This window comes from Talpa europaea (genome assembly GCF_964194135.1).
Source record: "Talpa europaea genome assembly, chromosome: 11".
In the NCBI taxonomy this organism is placed as follows: Eukaryota; Metazoa; Chordata; class Mammalia; order Eulipotyphla; family Talpidae; genus Talpa; species Talpa europaea.
Genome location: NC_140078.1, coordinates 10,603,345 through 10,613,606, shown reverse-complemented (window position 1 = coordinate 10,613,606; position 10,262 = coordinate 10,603,345).

The following is a 10,262-nucleotide window of genomic DNA, read 5'->3' as shown; positions in this document are numbered from 1 at the left end:
ACTTTGGTTTTAACTTGAGAACTGAATGATAAGTGCAAGCTCATCAGGAGAATAAGGGCATTATTTCCTAAAATGTGGGATATATAATACCATTTGGGGTAAACGGAAGTATCTAAGTGTGAATGAACAAAACATTAAGTAACTTTGAAAGGAAGAGTAAGAAAATCCTGTTTCAAATTGGAAGAAGCCTTAGAAATATATTCTCTTAGGGCCTCCCCGGTGGCGCAGCGGTTGAGCGCTGGGTTGCAAAGCTGCCTGCAGCCTCTGCAGCGCGGGTTCGATCCCTGGACACCGGGCAAGGGTCCCACATGATGCGCAGACCTCTCCTGCCGCCCGCTGCTCCCCTCAGCAGTGTACTTCGTCAGTCTGCCTGCTCTGCTCCCTGCTCTGGCTCTGGTGAATTCTCTCACCCTCCCGCGCTTCTGACTGTACCCAGTGCTTGTATAAATAAATCTTTAAAAATATATATATATTCTCTTAAAAAGCAAAATTTACAAAGTTAGAGCTCTAATTGAGGAGTTTATTAAAAGATTCATACATCAAGCAGCATCCCATGTGAACCCTTCAAGAGTTTACACAAAAATGAAGACAGAAAGGATGGGACAAGATTATCAGCAAAGGAAAAGATTATTTCAGGTAAAGCCTCAGGGGTAGGTCATGCAGTTGACCTCACTAGTGCTGATTCGGGAACTTCAGATTGAAGTTCAGGTTCGGGATCAAACTTTTGGGTGAGGTTCAAATTGCAAAAGGTATTAAGTCTGATACCAAATGCCGGCCTCAGTTTCCCTCAGCCAGTAAAAGGAAACAGAGTTTGAGGAGAAGGAAAATAGTTTAATTTGTCCACAGACTGAGGAGGGGAACAGACTCCTGTCTGAGAGACAACCATCCTGCTCTTTGGCAAAGTGCAGGATTATTTATACGAAGGGGTAAAAAGGAGGGGGGGGGCAAGGATCTGCAAAGGGGAGAGGGGAAGGATCAGCATGGAGATTCCTAAGATTTCTGAGATTTCGGGTGGATGTGCCACGGACCAGCACAGCAGTAGACGATGAGGCCATCTCAGGGTTGAGAGACTGCGCAGGGTGGTCAGGGATTCGGCTAAAGAAATGACAAACAGACACACTTCAAGAGAGAGTGTAAATCTGAGTGCACCTTTATTAAGCTAGTGGTCAGTATATATATGTTTTTTCTAAAGGCATAGGAACAGTGAACATCAAAGAGATCAGTTTGCTCATAAGCTTAGCTTAATTGACAGGGCAGTGATTTATGTCCGAAGTTACATCTGGACCTAGCCTCATTCCTAATTGGACAGGCTATAAATTCTTTCTACTGTTCTATATAATTATTTTCTAGTTGCACTATCACTATTACCTACTCATTTTTACTCATAATTAATTGTCATGGGTGAATTTATTTTATAATGCAGTTAATATCATAGGTACTAAAGTCAAGCACATAATAGAAAGATTATTAAACTAACAATTCTATTATTACACAGTGTTTAGTAATGTTTCATTTGCATTAGCCTAATTATTAAACTATGTATGTTTTTTAATTAGCAATCAATGACCAGAAAAGGGAAAGATTTTAGAGAGACAGTTGTAGCAGAATAAAGTTTGTGGGTCTTGAGAAAGCGAGATAAGGTTTCAGGTGGTCAGCATTTCTTTTAACCATCTTTGTGGCGGCTTCTGGTGGTCGTTATCTCTTGGCAGGCATTCGGCTTCTCTGCATCTTAGGGAGTTTGCTGTTCTCCCCCTGCGCGCATGGTTCCTTGCCCACGCCAGACCTCAGGGACCATGGCAACAGCCATTAGCCCTGAAGGTCACTGCAGGGAGGGGTGCAGCATGGATGAGTCCAGCTTCTTTTTCAACAACTGCTGTTTAATGCAAGAAAACAAACCTGTCAAACAAGGGGGGAAATTGCAAGAGATAGGGGGAAGACAAACTTGTTAATGCCTATCTGAGAGACCAGTCATAAAGAAGACAAACCTGTCCTGTTTCACTGCCTCAAGTCTGGGTGGGGGAGTGACTTGAAGAACTTCATTTTGGGCCTTTTTTTTTTTTCTATTAATTCCAAAACCTTATTTTACAGAAATGGAAAAAAGCTCAAAATGAAATGGTTTACCCAAAGTCATAGAAAGGGTTGACTGCTAAGGAAAGAAAACACTCAAGCTTTCTTAAATTCTACTGTAACGTGGTCAAACTGGGTCTCTTACTTGCCACCCAGAAAGTCAAACTCTGAAACAGGAGAAAATCTGTTCACAAATGAGTTTTATTATATGAGGCAGCCACCAATGGGCTCAGCCTAACTCACACCCTAAAAGAAAAACCAGGTTTCCCCATGACAGGGGTGCTGTTGTAACAGGGTGGTCCCCAGGAAAGGGGGAGGTTCCCTGCCCCACCCAAGGGAGGGTGGAGCTGAGCAGGAAGAGGAAAAGCTGAAGAAGAGACTGAGGTAGGAAGCAGGATGTAGCCAGGAGACCTGGAGGAGGCACATGGAGCCTAGAGACACGTGAAGAAACTGCGCTTGTCTTTTGGTCATAGACTGGGTGACACAGATGTGGGTGAGACCCATGGGGAGGTGACCATGGCAGCTTTTATCTTGATGTTGATTTTGCTCTTTTCCTTCCGGGCTTGTCTGGTTGTTTGTGACCCTTTTCTGTGGGTCCCCACTGGAAGATGCTTTAGACTTGTAGCAGGCTTTGGGGCCTTGTTCTGGGCCAATCCCATTTGGATGGACTTTTACCCACGAGGGGACGGGTAACTCTGGATGCTTCATTTAGAAACTAGACTCTGCCTTACTTGTATTGTTTCCTAGTTTTATTAAAGTTCCTTCCCATTAAAGTCTCCTATGTTTTGTGTTGATGCGGCGGATGGCAGAACCCATTTAGAATAGGCAGGTTTGCGGGGTTTTGGGCTGCCCCTCTCCCTGTCCTATAACACTGTGATTACATATTGGCAGGATGGGGCAGAGGGAGGGATGTGAGGTGTGGGAAATGAAGGGAAAGTGGGCTTCACATCCCCAGATCACAGCAGGTGCCAGGCAGTAATGGTTCTTGAGTTAAATGTCCAGCAGAGTGTTTCTTTGGGGTTACAGCCCAGCAGATGCTGCCCTGGTGTTGTCAACCTCAGAGGGGCACAGAGAATTTTGTTTGAGATGTAATGCAATTCATTCTCAAAGTTCAGGGGAATGCAGTTGCAGAAAAAAATCACAAGGTGGTTGGAGTGAGGGAGAATGAAGACCAACAGTGATATCAAAACCCAGCCTTTCCCTCTGCCAATAAAAGGAAACAGAGTTTGAGGAAAACGAAACTGGTTTGATTTGTGGGCAAATGAGGGCAGCAGATTCATGTCTGAAAGATCACCGTCCTGCTCTTAGGTAGGGTGCAGGGTTATTTATACCAAGGGGAAAAAAGGGGGTGACAGGCAAGGGTCTGCAAAGGGGAGGAGGGGAAGAGTGGGTATGGAGACTGGTGGGCGCCAGCTTGCTTTTTCAGCAACAGCTGTTTAACTCCCTTTTCCTTGGAATTCAAGAAGACAAACCTGTCAAACAAAGGAGGAAATTGCCAGAGATAGGGGGAAGACAAACTTGATATGCTTCTCTGAGAGACCAGTCATTTGTAACTGCATCAAGTTCTACTTTTCTAACAAAAAGTTTAGGCTACAGATTGGGAAGAGATTCCAGCTCCAGTACCTTAGCCTTTCTTCCCTACTCCCTCCACACCCCCACCCCTGTCCTTGTCCACTTCAGGACAAACAAACCTTCCAGGTAGTGCTGAATCTTTGTTTCTTCCTGTCTAGGTATTGCTGGACTGGGCAGAAAAAAGCTACAACCCATGATGAAGCCATGACCAGATTCCACCTGTAGTGAAAAAGAATTAGATTTATTTAGCTTGTGCAGCAAGAGAGAATGTACACCAGAGAAAAACATGAAACAAATTGATAGAGAGAATTGGGAAAAGCTTATTTTAAAATTTGGGTTTGTGCTGGGTATTTTTTTTTTTTTTAAGATTTATTCATTTATGCATACAAGAGCAGGGGTGCTGGCCAGAGGTCTGGGAGGTGAGAGGATTCACCAGAGACAGAGTGGGGCACAGAATAGGCAGACTAACCGAAATACACTGCTGATGGGAGAAGCTGGCGAGACAGGAGAGGTCTGCTGTGCCATGTGGATTGCTCTCTGGCCGGCTGGGATGCTGCTGAGGCTGCAGATTGCCTCATAGTGTGGTGCTTAACCCCTTGCACCACCAGGGAGGCCCTGTGCTGGGTATCTTTAAGAATTTTTTTTTTTTTGGAAGTGGGAAACAGTTGAATTAGACACATTTAAGAAGCTGGGGCAATTTGACGATTAGGTAGCGTAATAATTTTTATCCAGGTAGTAGGAAGATTAAAGCAGGACCCAAGTTGTCATTGAAAAAGAAGCAGGACCACTACTGCTGGTCAGAGAGGACGGTGTTGAATTAGATTTGTGGTTCCTGAGTGGCCTTGCTGCATCTTGCTCCAATTGCACAACGGCCTTGTCTGGTATCTGGTTCAGTGGGTACTGTTTGTGCTCTGCGAGGAACTTGGGGCAACTGGCAGCTGAAGTCTTTTGCTTTCTCACTGGCATGTATTAGTCCTCCCACTTGTGGGGTCCTGCTGATCTCACAGTGTTTCTGAGGGGTTAAGTGTGCCTCCTCTGGGTGGCAAAGGTGGGGGTCACCTTTAGATCATCTACTCCAACTTCCCACCTCATGTAAGACTATGAGGTGGGACTATGACTTGACTATGTCTCCTCTAGGCTGGGGGCTCACTGCCATTGCAGGCAACCCCATCCACATGTACATGAGGATTCTCTAGGCTGCTTTTTCGCCTCTCCTAGTTTCAATGATTGGGCCAGCTAGACCTAGAGGTTTCTAGATCATTCCGACAAAGTATTAAAAATTTTAAGTTTTATAGAGAAGTGATAAGACTAAGGAAAGGATTTTAGGCTGCTGGGGGAGCAGACTGTCAGAAGGTAAATATACAGGAGAAACTAATGGAAGTAAGCATGATTTTAGTAAGGATTGTGATTTGGATTCTTCTCACTGATAGGAGTCTGGACTTCTCTCCTACAATTAACATCTGCCCTTCCTGGTAAAAAGGGAAGCTTCTAGGGGGAGGGCAGAACAATTTCTGTGTCTGCTTCTCAATTGCCTTTAGCTCAAATAATCTATGCCAAAGTAGCGTATTCTAGGGTGGCCTATTTTGAGCCCCTACATTCCTATACGGTACTGGCAGGATGCAGGGGGAAATCCCCCACCCCATCTGATTTCTTCTAAGACAAATTAGTAGGAGAAAAAACAATTTAATACATATATATGGAGAATTTACAAAGTTGTAAATTCTAAAGAATGATGGAACAGACTAGGGATATTTATTCGGTGTTTAGGGACCTGAGGCATCAAAGAGGGTGATCTAAAACAGGGCATGTTCACTGAAAAACCTACAACTGGATGAGACTTTGGGTTTTTTTTTAATATTTCATAAGAGAACATACAGTGAAAATGTATTATCTTACCACCCCACCCCATCCTGCAGCAGGTCCCAGATCTCCTTCCAGAGTTCATATAAGCATATGTCTGCATTATATGTATTATCTGTCACCCCTTTTCCACACATGGCAGCATTCCAACCACATGGTGTTGCACATTGCCTTTTTCACTTAACTTATTCATTCATTCAATATTTACTAAGTTCTTACTATGTCCCAGGCACTGTTCCCAGAGATGATAAAACAGCAAGGAGCAAAACAAATGCCTGCCCTTAAAAGAATTTCTGCTGTGGGGACAAGAGACAAGCAATAAACAATATACAATGTCAGATACTGACAAAAGCTCTGAAGATGGAAAAAAAAAAAAGCAGAAGCAATTAGAGTTGGTGGGGTTGGCTATTTTAAATTGAGGGCAGGTGTTCTTGAAGACCTAATGCTTGAGCAGACATACCAAGAAAGTGAGGAAGCAAGCCCTGCGGAAGAAGAATGTTTCCAAGACGGAACAACAAGAGGAAGCACCCTAAGACAGACGCATGCCTGACTTAAACACCTCAAGGCTAGTTTGACTGGAGACTGGGCAAGAGAGAAAATGGTGGGAGATGAAGTTCGATAGGCATCGGAGGTTAGTCCTTGGTGCTAGCTGACCATGGTAATTGTAGTAGGATTCCCTCCATTTTGCAACAGCAACCCCCCCCCCCCAGACTAAAAAATGAGGCATAAGAAACTCCGACCTTAAAAACACATCACCCAAAGCAGTGATAATGAAGGCAAACAAACAGCTGGGACTACATCAAATTAAAGAGCTTCTGTACAGCAAAAGAGACAATAACCAAAACAAAGAGAAACCCCACCGACTGGGAGAAAAATTTTGCACACAACGCTAATGATAAAGGACTGATCATAAAAATCTACAAAGGGCTGATGAGACTCAACAAAAACAAAGAAAATAATCCAGTCAAAAAGGGCAGAAGAGCTAAAAAGAAACTTCTCCAAAGAGGAAAGGCAAATGGCCAACAGGCATATGAAAAAAATGTTCAACATCACTTGTAATCAGGGAAATGCAAATCAAAACTACAATGAGGTACCATCTTACACCAGTGAGAATGGCACATATTAAAAAAACTAGCAACAGCAAATGTTGGCGAGGTTGTGGAGAAAAAGATTCTCCTGCACTGCTGGTGGGAGTGCAAACTGGTCCAACCACTATGGAAAGCTGTGTGGAGACTCCTCAACCTGCTAAAGATGGAGTTTCCATATGATCCAGCAATTCCACTCCTTACCCAAAGGACACAGAAACATTAATTCAAAAGGATACCTGTACCCCTATGTTTATAGCAGCACTGTTTACAATAGCTAAGCTATGGAAATAACCCAAATGCCCCCAAATAGATGACTGGATCAAGAAGATGTGGTACATATATACCATGGAATATTACTCAGCTATCAAAAAAGATAAACTCACGCCATTTGCAGCAACATGGATGGAGCTGGAAGGAATCATGCTCAGTGAAATAAGCCAGAAAGAAAAAGAAAAATACCCGATGGTCTCACTCATAGCAGGAATTTAGAAAACCTAAATAAGGGACCAGGAAAAAGACTAATTATAATAAAGTAAATATCAAAATCAAGAAGCAACTACAAACCAGAGACACACTACGGGGTGGGGGGGGTGGAAGGAGGGAGGAGGATCAAAACAAAGGGGGGGTGGGAATTCTATGGGGACTATAACCAAGATGAAAATGCATATATTGCGCAAAAAATGAAAAATGATGTAAAAATATATAAAATTTTAAAATTAAAAAAAAAAAAGAAAGAAACTCTGACCCCTGAATTGTATTCCCTCTTTAGGAATAAACGTGAAATCACTGAGTTGCATCGCCTATGCCCCTTTTCGTGACTACCATTAACTGGCTCCAAATACATTCCTGGAAACTTGATAAAGTGATTATGTCACATCCCTAATAAAGCTGTCTGTGTCCCTCTGAGGCTGATAGTGGCATCAGAAACAAACCTGCTGATTGCTGCTGAGAACATCGTGCTCAAAAAAGCCAAAGCCCATTACCTAAGACTGCCAGCCTCCTGGAAGAGGCAGGGGTGGGAACAGGGATAATTCACCTAGTCCTTAAACCTGCTCTGCAAATTTCATATGACCAGGAACCAGAGGTTGGTTGGTGAGGGGGGAGCGGTGTAGAAATAGTACATCTTTACAACAAACCAACCCAACTCCAGAGAACAAAGGGAGAAATTCCAAAGTATATAGAAGGCTACCCCATCCTGTAGAAAACACAGCCTTTGCCTGCTTGTGCCTGAGCAAGCATATCTTTTTCTCAATAAACTTGCCATGTGCTGGTTAAGATGACTTCGCTGAATTCATTCTCAAAGGGATCAAAGAACTCCCACCCATTCTCCAAAGGCGATGCCTCTAGATTTCATTCTAAATGGGGATGCTGTTGAAAGGTTCTGAGCAGGAGAAGGACACTAGTGCGTATTTTAAAAGCACTGTTTTAGATGTTGGGTGGAGAATATACTGGGGTAAGGTTGGACGTAAGAGTAAAAGCAAAGAGGGACTTCTTAGGAGATCCTTGCTATATGCAGACCTTGAAAGTAGGTCTGTATCTGAACTATAGTTACATCTACAGCTAGCTCAGTCTCCCAATTTTTGGTATAGTAATCCATTTTACCGATGTGTTAAAAATAGAAGAAAATAAAAAACCAACCAGATCTAAAATGGAGTTTTTCATGTCACACCCACCTCTCAGATTTCACACCTAGGACAGTTTCAACCTCTCCCAAAAGTGTGATCCTAAACCAACCAAGTTCAGGCTTCCTAATCTACACTGTTGAGCTCAGGCCTGCTTGTCCAGACAGAAGGTGGTTTTACCAGAAATAATCTTTTCTTTTGCTAATAACCTTGTTTTTCTGTCTATAAATACCCTCCATTTTTTGTGAACTCTTGAAGGGTTTACATGGGATGCTGCCTGATTCATGAATCATGACTCTTTCAATAAAATCAATTAGGTCTCTAACTGTGTGAATTTTACTTTTTTAACAATTGCACCATGATTTATTTACTCACTCCTCAGCTGATGGCATTCAGACTGGACTCAATCCTTTTGCATCTACGAACAATGAAGCAGTGATTATCCTGTGCTCAGGTTCCATTGTATCTGCAGGATTATTCCAAGAAGTATAGTTGCAGGTTACAGGTGAAATTATTTCCTGTATTGAAATCAAATCTGATAAAAAAAAAAAAGAAAAAAAAAAGAAATCAAATCTGGTGATCTAATTCTCACCTTGAGCCCCAAGAAACAAGTTTATTCATTCTTTGCCACCTGAGCCTTTTGGAGTTCAAAGACAGGGGCATCTGCCACCCTTCTCACATCAGCTATTCCTTTATTTTGACAGGGGCATCTGCCACCCTTCTCACATCAGCTATTCCTTTTTTTTTTTTTTCCTCAAGGTTTATTTATTAATGCATGCAAGAGCTGGGGTACAGGCCAGAGATGCGGTGTGTGTGTGAGGATTCACCAGAGACAGAGTGAGGAACAGAACAGGCAGATTGGCCCAAGTACTGCTGAGGGGAGCAGCGGGCGAGTCAGGAGAGGTCTGCTGCGCCATGTGGGTTGCTCCCTGGCTGGCTGGGGATCGAACTCGTGCCGCAGAGGCTGTGGCTTGCTTCATAGTGCAGTGCTTAACCCCTTGCGCCACCGGGGAGGCCCACATGAGCAATTCGTAAATATTTCCAGTCTAGCGAGCTTCATGCCTCTGGTTGGGTCCTCTTGTAACAGGTCCCCAAACTCATTTAAAGCATGCAGGTTTCGGGGGTTCTGGGGTGCACATCTCCCTGCCTTGTAACACTCTCGCCCTCACGGTCCCAATCTCTGGCTCCAGAGGCATAAACTGAGGCACCTGCAGCAGCTCAGGCACACGTCCTCCCCTGGGCTGACTGCCCCCAACCCCCAGCATTCCCTTCCACCCCTCTCGCCCAGGCTGCAGAGCCCCACTCGGGGCGCTCACCCTCGGGAGCCTCACGCCCACGTGGGCCCCCTCCTCAGCCCGCCCAGGGGCTGCAGCAGGGAACGCGAACCCCCTGGTCCCCTCCGAGCCGCCGTAGCGCCGGTCGCCGGAGCCGGGCAGCTCGTCGCCAAGGCAACGGGCTCCGCCGCGCGCAGCAGGCGCCTGGCAGCCGGGGGAGGCGCTGCGGGCCGGCGGCCGGGCTCGGCGAGGCGGCGGGGCGGCAGGTGAGCCGGGGCTGAGCTGGCCCCCGCGGCCGAACGCGCCGGCCCCAGCGTCCACGGGGCGCCGCGGGCGAGGGGCTGGGGCGCGGGGGACCCCAGGGACGGAGGCGGGGGCCAGAGCTTTGTCCCCTGCGCCGCGCGCCGCTGCCTCGTGTCCTTTGACGCCGCCTGGCGCCGGCGTGGAGTGGGCACGGGGCAGCTTATTATGTTTAGGGGTCATTGCTTGGCCTGGTCTGAAAGTTTCTTTTTTTTGAAAAAAAGCCCTTATTTGGGGTTCGGGGAATAAGTCAGAACCGCGGAAAATGTATGCTGGTTTATCACTCTTCTGGGGCCAGAGAGGATATTCTTCGTGCACTAGTTTTCTCATCTGCAAAATGGGGGTGAGCATAGCACCTGTCTTCTAAGATTATGGAAAGTGGATTTATATATGAAACTCTTGCAGGTAAGTTCTCCATGCCTGGCAGTTTTTATTACTACTACTACCACCACAAGGAGGTCGATCATTGAGCATTTATT